Raw genomic sequence first — 11277 nt, forward strand, 5'->3', positions numbered from 1 at the left:
CCATTACACAGCAAATCATGCTATAACCATGGTGATATTTTTACCCTGAAGTTTTAATGGGGTTTATATAATTGATGAAATGAGATGTCATTGCTAGATCTGTAGTCACTGACTAACTGATTTTATGTGATAGAATCACTGTGGTAAAATGATAGTTATATTATTTGACAATGTTTAGGAATTCTGTTGATTAATACTTTTCTTGTGTTGTAATTTTATTTTATTTTTATCTCCATATTTTTATTTGTGTTAAGGAAAGCTATGAAGCATAGTTAGTTTAATGAAAGATGAGAGACCAGATGTGTATGTCGTTGAACATGGTCACCCTTCAATCACCAATCTAACGTCTATTGACATATCAAAACAGATTCCATCTGAGACATTTGGGATTTCAAATTCTGTAAAGCAGTGCTACATTTTTGCTCCGAGCAGTTTATTTTTTGCTGCCATGTTTGATGAGACCAGAAGCAGTCTCTTCTGCAGATCCAGCCAGAAATTCAACCTGAACTAGTTGCATGCAATATCTGCAATTTGCTCTTGAAGGTGTGGAGCATTTTTAATTGATTCTCAGCAAGAATTCAGCACCAGTGAAGAGCTACAACCTTGCCATTAGCTGTAGGAAAGTTAAGGCCATGAATCAGCCACCACTAGGAAACCTTGTACTCCACCCATAGACCTCATCAACAGTATAAAGCTGACTGCCATGGTTCAGTTACCTTCATAATGTGCTCTGTAATGATGACCCCATTGATCAGAAAGTGCAAGTGCATATCAAAAAAGGTGAGCTCATCTACATAAACATACATGGAGTTAGCATGGCCCCACCCTGAAAATCTGGCTGATAGTCTAAAGTTCAGTCATGCTCCCAATTGTCTTGTATTTCCATGAGTCATGGATGTGCTACAGGCATCACATGAGAAACTCACCATATTTGACATCCATCATCTGTGATCAGTACTATGCATCAAATGGCTGAACAAGATCTTCCAATCAGAGTGGTTTACTGGAGAAAAAGACAGTTAATGTGTTAGAATATACTTCATGTGAGTGAAACTATAGAAAGTAAGCTCAGATTAACCCAAGGCTTCAGTTGCTGTTCGCTCAAAATCCACTTATTTCAGAAGTTCTTGAGTTCTTTAATAGTTTCTTGTGTGCTTTGCACAAAAATACCCCTCTATATTCATGTAGTAAATAGTTATTTTATTATTGCATTATTTGGTGTGAAACATTGACGATATTTATTCAAGTTGTTGTAGAACCTTTCATGTGGTGTTATATTGGTGAATTGCATTTTAATTACTATGAAGTAATTTATAAGATTGAAATGCTTTATTATTTGGATTACATTTTTAGATGCTTATTAAACTTATAAATTGGAATCATTGCTTTCATCATTTTCAATAGTTGAGTAGATTTCTCATTATAATTTCACCTTGGAAAGTTACCCTTAAGCATGGGCCACTATCCTATTGGCCCCGATATTTGCGGGTAGGCGGGAGGGTGAGGGTTAGGCCGAACATGGCCAAAGAACCCGGCAAAGCCGGGGACACGGAGGTCCTGCTAATATTAACACCAGGGCTTCATTTGTATCTTGTATTTCTAACTCCCGCCCAGCAGCCGGCCAAAAGGACAGCCTGGCAGAAGGTCCGCAGGGAACACCAGCGGCGGGAGGCTGCAGCCCGAGACCCTTGGGGACGGTTCCCGCCAATCCGGAGGGGGGATAATCAGCAATTAGGAATGGGGGGGGGTGGGGAGCGAAAGCTCCAGTTGGCAATTAGAGGGGAGGGGGTGGGGAGGCCTGCAGGCAGGAGGATGGAGATCTGGGCTGGAGGAGCCTGAAAGCTTCCTTGAGGGGTCCAGGAAGCACTCCTGTTCCTCCTGGCCCATGAGGAATGTTGTAAGAACCACTTACCTGGCAGTTCTCATCTCTGTTTCACTGCAGAGTTTACCGACCCTTGGGAAACCCGTGTGGCACCAGTTAATTTCAAATGGGTCTCTCAATTGCATTGCAGGAGCCCATTTTAAATATGTTAATAGATGTCCAGCCTTTCCATGGCAGATACCCGGATGCCCCGATATCAACTGATGTATAAATGACGGCGGACACAGCATGTTGGGATTGGGTTGGACTTTTTAGCCTGCTCTGACTCTAACCCACCCATCGTAAGGAGGTTAATATCGAGGCCATTGTGTGTGTTGAGAGGAGTGGTGGGGCCTAAAATTCAGTACCGCTGGAAAGCTGATGCTGCCCCCACCTTTTTGGGGCCATGAGCGCTCAAATTTTTTCATGGCTGGGCCACACCATATTCAGCTCCAAAAGTGACAAAATGGGTTCCAGCATTAATGAACACTTGCAAAGTGGATTTTTCAGTGGTGTAGCTCTCTTAGTTTGAGCATTATGACCACTGAGAAATTCAGCATGCAGGTAAGGGTTTCTAATGAGCCAGCTACTCGCTGACCTTTTTAAAGGTCTGGGTTTGCAGCAAGGCCATGAGAGTGGAAGGAGGTTGCAAGGATTTTGGAAGGAGTTTGGAAGGATGGCTAATGTAAAAGGTGCAAGGAGAGCCAACTAGTTCGCTAATATGGAGCTGGAAACACTGATGGATGGTGTGGAGGACAGAAGAAGAGGTGGTGGATGCTGGGTCAATTGACATTTTCAAGACTGAGCACACTAGATATTTTAAATTTTTCCCTCCCAGGGCCTTCGCAATGTTATATGCCAGGGCCTCAGAGGCATCCCTTGTGTCCAGCATTGCTCGGGTGCAAATGGAGGGAAATAAGTCATGTGACATATTACCACCCTCCTTTGCATAGCATCATAAGATGCTTTCCCATTTGTGGGCAGGGGTATTATGTGCCTGGAATTTCTGAGAGGAACACAAACTTAGCCCAAAATTCCACGCCCAGAAACATTTCTTTCACAGCTCCAGCTCGGCAGAATTGCATCCTCATACTTTCATTTCAATGGATCTGCAATCCTTAGAGATACATGGCTTTCTCAGTGGTCTGATCTTGCTGATGCTATACTCAAATTTCACCCCAAAACACCCCAGCAGCAAAGAACAAGAATGATCTACACACTAGAGCATAAAATGCAACCCTTAGCAATATGTGAGCAGCGTGAGTTCTTCAATAGAAAATGTCTACCCATTGTTTGGCTGATCATTTGTGAGGGGTTTTCTGCAGTCATATATCATCACAAATACTGCTATTTATGTAGCAGAGCAGCTTTAACAGTCAATATGATAGCATTCTGTACTGTCACAATAACCCTGTACTGCAACATTTTGTGATATAACTGTATTGTTTGCAGCTCACTCATTCATAAAGAGAACTTTGTAACTTTCCCCCTCACTATTGCACATCACACTTGACCCTCAAGGGCAGTCTCTCATGGAGTAGAAATCTGGGACTCACTCCTTCAAGTAAATGTTGGTCCCTTAGAGGATGAGACTGGGGAATTTGTGATAGGGAACATGGAGATGGCAAAAACTCTGTACAAATATTTTGTATAAGCCACACCTGGAATATTGCGTACAGTTTTGGTTTCCATATTTACGAAAGAATATATTTGCTTTGGTGACAGTTCAGAGAAGGTTCACCAGGTTGATTCCGCAGATGATGGGGTTGACTTATGAGGAAAGGTTGAGTAGGTTGGGCCTCTACTCATTGGAATTCAGAAGAATGTGAGGTGATCTTTTTGAAACGTGTAAGATTATAAACGGGCTTGACACGGTGGATGCAGAGAGGATGTTTGCACTGATAGGGGAGACTAGAACTAGGGGGCATAATCTTAGAAGAAGGGGCCGCCCATTTAAAACTGAGATGAGGAGAAATTTATTCTCTCAGAGGGTTGTAAAACTATGGAACTCGCTGCCTCAGAGAGCTGTGGAAGCTGGGTCATTGAATAAATTTAAGACAGAGATAGACAGTTTCGTAACCGATAAGGGAATAAGGCTTATGGGGAGTGGGCAGGGAAGTGGACCTGAGTCCATGATCGGATCAGCCATGAGCGTGTTAAATGGCGGAGCAGGCTCGAGGGGCCGTATGGCCTACTCCTGCTCCTACTTCTTATGCTCTTATGTAAAAGACAAACAGACCCGATCACAGCTAAACTCCAGTGATGTCGCGTTCGTGCACCGACTGGAAAATCTCGTTGGGGCACCGCTGGGAAAAACCCTCCCTCTTTGATACTCAATATCGCCAGCCTGGCCGCTTTTCAGCTGTCCGCACGCTGCTGAGGTCACCGCTGCACAACGACCTTTACCGCGGCTTCACCGCGCCGTTTGCGGCGGAAGTGCACACCGCACAAATCCCCCCAGAGCTGAATATGGCTCAGGGAGGGAAAAACACCCGACCGTGGCAGCCGATCGATTTTTTCGATTGGCCGCCCAAACCCCGCGGTAGCCGTGAATTTCAGCCCCGTGGTCTTTTTACATTCTGAAAGTTTGGAGCAGTCTGACAGTTGCTTTAATTTAAATTAACAAGCACTGTTATCCCAATCAGATTGACGAGGCACCATGGACTACATCAAGAGTTGTTTATTTAGCTTTATACTGTTGGATTCCTCCTAAACAATTCCCCGATGCCCTCAGTGGTCAGCAGAATCCGATTAGAGAAGCAAAGGATGTAATGGTTAATTCTTTGACCTGCCATTTGCCACAAAATTTCTGCAGCAGTCAATCTGCTTAACCATTCCCTTATGTCTATCTTTGATGCCTCTGTCTCCAGCAAAATTTTACTCTTTCCCATGTTGCTCGACTCCTTGGTGTAGTGCCCATCTTTGCTCCCTCAGTCCAAGAGGCGCAGACTCAATCATAACTGGTTTAGCCATCCATCACCAGTTCAGCTGGACGACATCAAGCACTGCCGGGCTTCACTCGCCCCTAAAACACCCACTACTCCAGGATCATCCTGGAGACCGAAAGTTATCCCTGGCTTCCTTCTCCACCACCAACCATTTCCTGAAATATACATTAAAAACAAACTTGTAATTGTGACTAACATATGCCACTTAGATTTATGTGGCTACATTCCTTGAACTTTACCCATCATTCTTTGTAAGTAGCCAGTTAAAGCTTCCCAACCCCTTCTGGCAACCTCCATAATATGGGTTAAAAACTGTCTCAAGCTAGGCAAATGAAACTGACTCAGTAAAATCAGCTGGGATCACCACACTAACATTTAGATGATGCAAATAATGTTGAGTCCTTACACACTACAATAAATTAAATTCACACGAGGCACATTCTGCAGACAAGGTCACTCTGTGACCCCTAACCTTTATTCACAGGACCAAGAAGTGATGACCCTGCGTGGGACCTCCCTTAATATACCTGGATGACCAGGTGAGGAGTGTCTCCCACAAGTTCACCCCCTGTGGTCAAGGTGTGCATTTCTTAGGTGTATACAGTATGCAGTGTTATATGATGGTTACAGTTACATGAAGGTTACACACATGACATCACCTTACCCCAACGTCTTATGGGGTCAAAAATTAAGTTTTTCGGGTGGTCGACGCTCCCTCGTGGAGCGCCGCAGTTGGGGCTCTGGTTGTTGAGCCTTGGCATGCATCTCTGTCACCTGTGGTGATTCCGGCTTGTCCGGGCTGGCCGTAGGGACTGTGCATGCTGCTGAAAGTTCTTGTTGCTCGTTCACTGGCGGTGGTGTGGGCAGCATCTCATGATCTTCCTCAGGTTCCTCAGTGTCCATGCTGAACCTTTTTTTTACTTGGTCCAGATGCCTGCGGCATATCTGTCCATTGTTAATTCTGATCACTATGACCCTATTCCACTCTTTGCCAATTATAGTACCCGCAAGCCAATTGGGCCCCAAAGCGTGATTAAGAACAAATACAGGGTCATCGATTTCTATACATCTCCCCTTTGAGTTATGGTCATGACGCTCATTTTGGAACTGGTGGTTGCCCTCAACAATGTCTGACAGGACTGAATGAATGAGGGACAGCCGAATTTTAAGTGTATGTTTCATGAGTAGTTCCGCAGATGGGACTCCCGTGAGCGAACGCGGGCGGGACCTATAGGCCAGCAAGAGGCACGATAGGTGGCATTGAAGGGAGGATCCTTGAATCTGGAGAATGCCTTGTTTTATCATTTGCACCGCACGTTCCGCCTGGCCATTGGAAGCCGGCTTGAACAATGCTGTCCTGACATGTTTGATACCATGACCCGACATAAACTCCCGGAATTCATAGCTAGTGAAACACGGGCCGTTGTCGCTAACCAGGATGTTCGGCAAGCCGTGGGTCGCAAAGACCGCACGCAGACTCTCCACAGTGGTGGAGGTCGTGCACGAATTCAATATAATGCACTCGATCCATTTTGCGTACGCATCAACAACAATGAGGAACATTTTTCCCATGAACGGCCCCGCGTAGTCTACGTGAATACGTGACCATGGCCTGGTGGACCAGGGCCACGGGCTGAGTGGGGCCTCAATTGGGGCATTGCCCAACTGGGCACACGTTGTGCACCTGCGAACACAGTCAATTCCCGGCCACCATACATGTGACTGGGCAATGGCCTTCATTAGCACGATGCCTGGGTGCTCGCTGTGGAGTTCCCGGATGAATGCTTCCCTTCCCTTCTGGGGCATGACTACCCGGGTGCCCCATAGTAGGCAGTCAGCTTGGATGGAGAGCTCATCCATCCGTCTGTGAAACGGTCTGACGTCCTCGGGGCATGCTTCGTGTGTGGGCGCCCCATCTCCAATCAGGACACATTTCTTCATCAAGGATCGGAGGGGGATCTCTGTTGGTCCAGATTTTGATCTGGCAGTCTGTGATGGGGGAGCCTGCGCTGTCAAAGCATCGACAGCCAAGACCATCTCAGCGCTTTGCTCCGCTGCCCCGTCAGTGGTGGCCAGTGGAAGCCGGCTGAGCGCGTCAGTGCAATTTTTGGTGCCTGGCCGGTGCCGTATGGCGTAGTCATATGCAGCCAGCGTGAGAGCCCATTGCTGTATGCGAGCTGACGCATTGGCATTGACAGCTTTGCTGTAGGACAACAGGGATGTTAACAGCTTGTGGTCCGTTTCTAACTCGAACATTCTGCCAAAAAGGTACTGGTGCATCTTTTTCACCCTGTAGACACAAACGAACGTTTTCTTTTCAACCATCCCATATCCCCTTTCTGCTTGGGAGAGCGACATGGAGGCATAAGCCACAGGTTGGAGTTGGCTCTCATCATTACTCTGCTGCAACACGCACCCAACCCCATAGATGAGCATCGCATGTCAAAAACAATTTCTTAGAGGGGTTGTACAGGGTCAACAGCTTATTGAAACAAAGCAGGTTCCGCGCCCGATTGAAAGCCCGTTCCTGACAGTCCCCCCAAAACCAATCGCAACCCTTACACAGGAGCACATGTCGCGGCTCCAACAATGTGCTTAAGTTCGACAGAAAGTTCCCGAAATAGTCCAAGAGTCCCAGAAATGAACGCAACTCTGATGGGCGCACGACGAATCGCCTCCGTTTTGGATACGGTAGGCCGGATCCCGTCTGTGGCAACCCTCCTGCCCAAAAACTCAACCTCTAGGGCTAAAAATACACACTTGGACTTCTTTAGTCGCAGGCCTACCCGGTCCGGTCGGCGTAGCAACTCCTCCAGGTTGTGGAGGTGTTCCTCGGTGTCTCGACCCGTGATAAGGATGTCGTCCTGAAATACGATTATTCCAGGGATGGATTTGAGCAGGCTTTCCATGTTCCTTTGAAAGATAGCAGCTGCTGAATGAATGCCAAACGGACACCTGTTGTAGACAAACAGCCCTTGTGCGTGGTGATGGTGGTCAGTAGCTTGGATTCTTCGGCCAGTTCCTGGGTCATGTAGGCTGAAGTGAGGTCCAGCTTGCCGCCTGCCAGCATGGCAAAAAGATCCTCCGCTCTCAGAAACGGGTATTGGTCTTGTAGTAACACTCAGTTGATAGTGGCCTTGTAGTCGCTACAGATCCTGACCGAGCCATCCGTTTTTAGGACAGGGACGATGGGGCTTACCCAGTCGCTGAATTCAACGGGCAAAATTATGCCCTCTCATAGCAACCTGTCCAACTTACGCTCAATTTTCTCCCGCATCACATATGGCACAGCTCTGGCTTTGTGGTAAACTGGTCTGGCGTCCGGGGTGATGCGTATCACTACTTTGGTACCTTTGAAAGTCTCGACGCCAAGTTGAAATAATGACTCAAATTTCTGTAGGACCAGTGAGCATGAACTTCACTCCACAGATGAAATGGCGTGCACATCCCCCCATTTCCAGTTCATCTCGGCTAGCCAGCTTCTCCCCAAAAGCGCAGGACCATTTCCCGGGACAATCCAGGGTGGCAGCTGGTTCTCTGATCCATTATGTGTGACCACCAACATTGCACTGCCTAGCACTGGGATGATCTCTTTGGTGTATATCCGTAATTGCGTGTCAAAGCGTTCTAGTTTGGGTCTGCTAGCTCTGAGTGGCCATAGTTTCTCGAATTGTTGGACACACATAAGTGACTGGCTGGCCTCTGTGTCCAGCTCCATGTGTACCGGGATGCCGTTTCATAGGACTTTCATCATCATAGGTGGCGTTTCTGTATATGAGCTTTGGATGTTTGCCACATGAACCCGCTGAACTTCAGCGTCCATTGCTTTGTCCCAAGCATCAACCTGCCTTGCAGACCCCTCTTGTGGTTCATCTGCCTGATAAATTAGCCTCACTACGGGCTTCCTGCACATTCTGGCTAAATGTCCACTGAAGTTACAATTTCTACAGATAAATTGTTGAAACCTACAGGTTTTTGCAACATGTCTGTCCCCGCACCTCCAACATGAGCTGAGATTGTTGTGAACAAAAGAGCTGTTACCAGGCATTCCTCTCTGATTGTCTCTTTGATTACTCTTGAGCACTTTGTTAGTGGGTGTCAATGGCCCCATCACGGGACGTATTGTCCACTGTGATGGTGTAAATGTCAGTTCAACCTGCCATTGTTTCTGTTGAGGACCACTCTAGAGTCGGTTACTGCTTGGGTGATGTTGAATTGTCTTTGCCTGCCTGTGGGGTTCTGAGTTGCATTTTCAATGTTAACTCCCTGATCCATCGCCATGTTGGAAGCAGAGTTGCGCGCGTATATTATCTTGGTTTCCTCCTCCCCCGCCATGAAGGTCTGAGCCATCAACGCCGCCGCTTCCAAGGTCAAATCCTTGGTCTCAATTAGCTTTCTGAAAATCCCGGCATTACCAATGCCCTCAATGAAGAAATCCCTTAACATCTCCCCCCTGCAGGCATCTGTGAACTTACAGAGGTTGGCCAAGCGCCTAAGTCTGCAATGAAGTCCGGTATGCTCTGTCCTTCCCGATGTCGGTGTGTATAGAATCGGTGTCGGGCCATGTGTATACTGTTCGCCGGTTTGAGGTGCTCACCGATCAGTTTGCTGAGTTCTTCAAAGGTTTTTTCCGCCGGCTTCTCGGGTGCGAGCACATCTTTCATCAGCGCGTATGTCTTAGGTCCACAGCTGGTCAGTAGATGCGCCCTTCGCTTGTCAGCTGCTGCGACTCCCAGCCAGTCCTTCATGACAAAGCTCTGCTGGAGCCTCTCAACGAAATCGTCCCAGTCCTCACCAACACCGTTCCTCTGTGCTACTGGTGGCCATTCTCGTGAATCATTGATTCCCATTTCTCGTCGCCAAATGTTGAGTCTTTACACACTATTATAAATTCACACAAGGCACATTCTGCAGACAAGGTCACTCTGTGACCTTAACCTTTATTCACAGAACCAAGAAGTGATGACCCTGCGTGCGACCTCCCTTTATATACCTGGATGACCAGGTGAGGCGTGTCTCCCACAAGTTCACCCCCTGTGGTCAAGGTGTGCATTTTTAGGTGTATACAGTATGCAGTGTTGTTACATGAAGGTTATAGTTACATGAAGGTTACATACATGACAAATAATACATTACTTTATTTTAAATTACACACACGTGAAGCATTGTATTGTTTACTTCCAGCCAACTGTTTGTTGTGAGATGCCGGCAGATGCTGGGGTTGCATTTTCACCTGTTCTTGCAGCAAAGACACCTCCCCCAAGCTGATGGGTTATTTTTTAACATCTGCATGTGGAGTCCTTGTCATTGTCACCCAACTGCAATTTTATATCAGCGGCTTGAGCGGGAAGTGGGAGTGATTTTACAGCCAGGCGAACCCAGTGGAGAAGAGGATCGGGGCTAAAAAGAGACCCCAAATTTACTCTCTAAACTTTCCTTGTGGGACCGGGTCAGCAGGAGTTCCCCGATCGCGGGATCCCTGCAGAATGTTCCGGCAGAACGGTCGCGCCACTAACCTCCTGTCGGCTGTGTGATTGTTCGCCGCTTCACACCCAAAGGTTGCCCGGATTGAAATGAGGCCAAGGAGTTAAAATGTCCTGGGCCTCATTTGTGGAGCAGCGGCTGAGTTTCTACCTCACAACGTTGCTCATCCGCCGAAAACCAGCCCAGAGTTAAAAGTGGGCCCGAGCCATTTCTTTCATGCAGTTTTCAGAGGTGGAGGGGAAGAAACGTTGAGAGTGGGAGGAGGGAGAAGGGGCACCAGTGGAAAGAACAATCAGGGTTATGTTTTGGTCATAAGCCCTTCTTCAAAACTGAAAAATAAAAGATAAGCTGCTGACTCCCAGCTCTGAGTTTTTGGGGTCACTCATTTCCATGAGAGCAGGTGGCTACAAGCACCACAACTTAAACATAATTGGCACCCTGAAACTTGGTGCTGTACTGAGTGCGAAATAGAGGCTGCTTTTTAAAATTCATCTGGCAAGCCGGCATCTATTGTCCAAACGCAGTTACCCCCAAGGAAGTGGTAGTGGGCCTTCTTCTTTGCAGAAGTTTGTGACTTGCCACCGTTAAAGCTCATCATTCACTGCAACTCAAAAAGCCACTTCCAAAGATGCACAGAGATTTGTCGAAGAACACAAAGCATTGAAAACAAAGATTTCAATGTTTGACACCACATTAACAGAAATTTCACATGAACATTGGCTAAAATATGCAAGTGCCTACCCTTGTGTGTTGTTAGTTGGTATGATTGGACAAGGATAACAGTGAGTGTGAGGGGTGGCTAGTGAGATGGGGAAGTGATAATGTAGATAGAGATGGATGGGTGGAGGTGCAAGGTAAGTTGGTGTGAGTAAGGATGTGCAGGAGTAGGGTAGGGAAGGCAAGGTGATGGGAATGTGATGAGAGTCACAGCAGGATGAGGTTGAGTGTGGCTTTGCAGTAACATTTCCTGATCTACTGAGATCT

Source organism: Pristiophorus japonicus, chromosome 13 (genome assembly GCF_044704955.1).
Source record: "Pristiophorus japonicus isolate sPriJap1 chromosome 13, sPriJap1.hap1, whole genome shotgun sequence".
Taxonomy (NCBI): Eukaryota; Metazoa; Chordata; class Chondrichthyes; family Pristiophoridae; genus Pristiophorus; species Pristiophorus japonicus.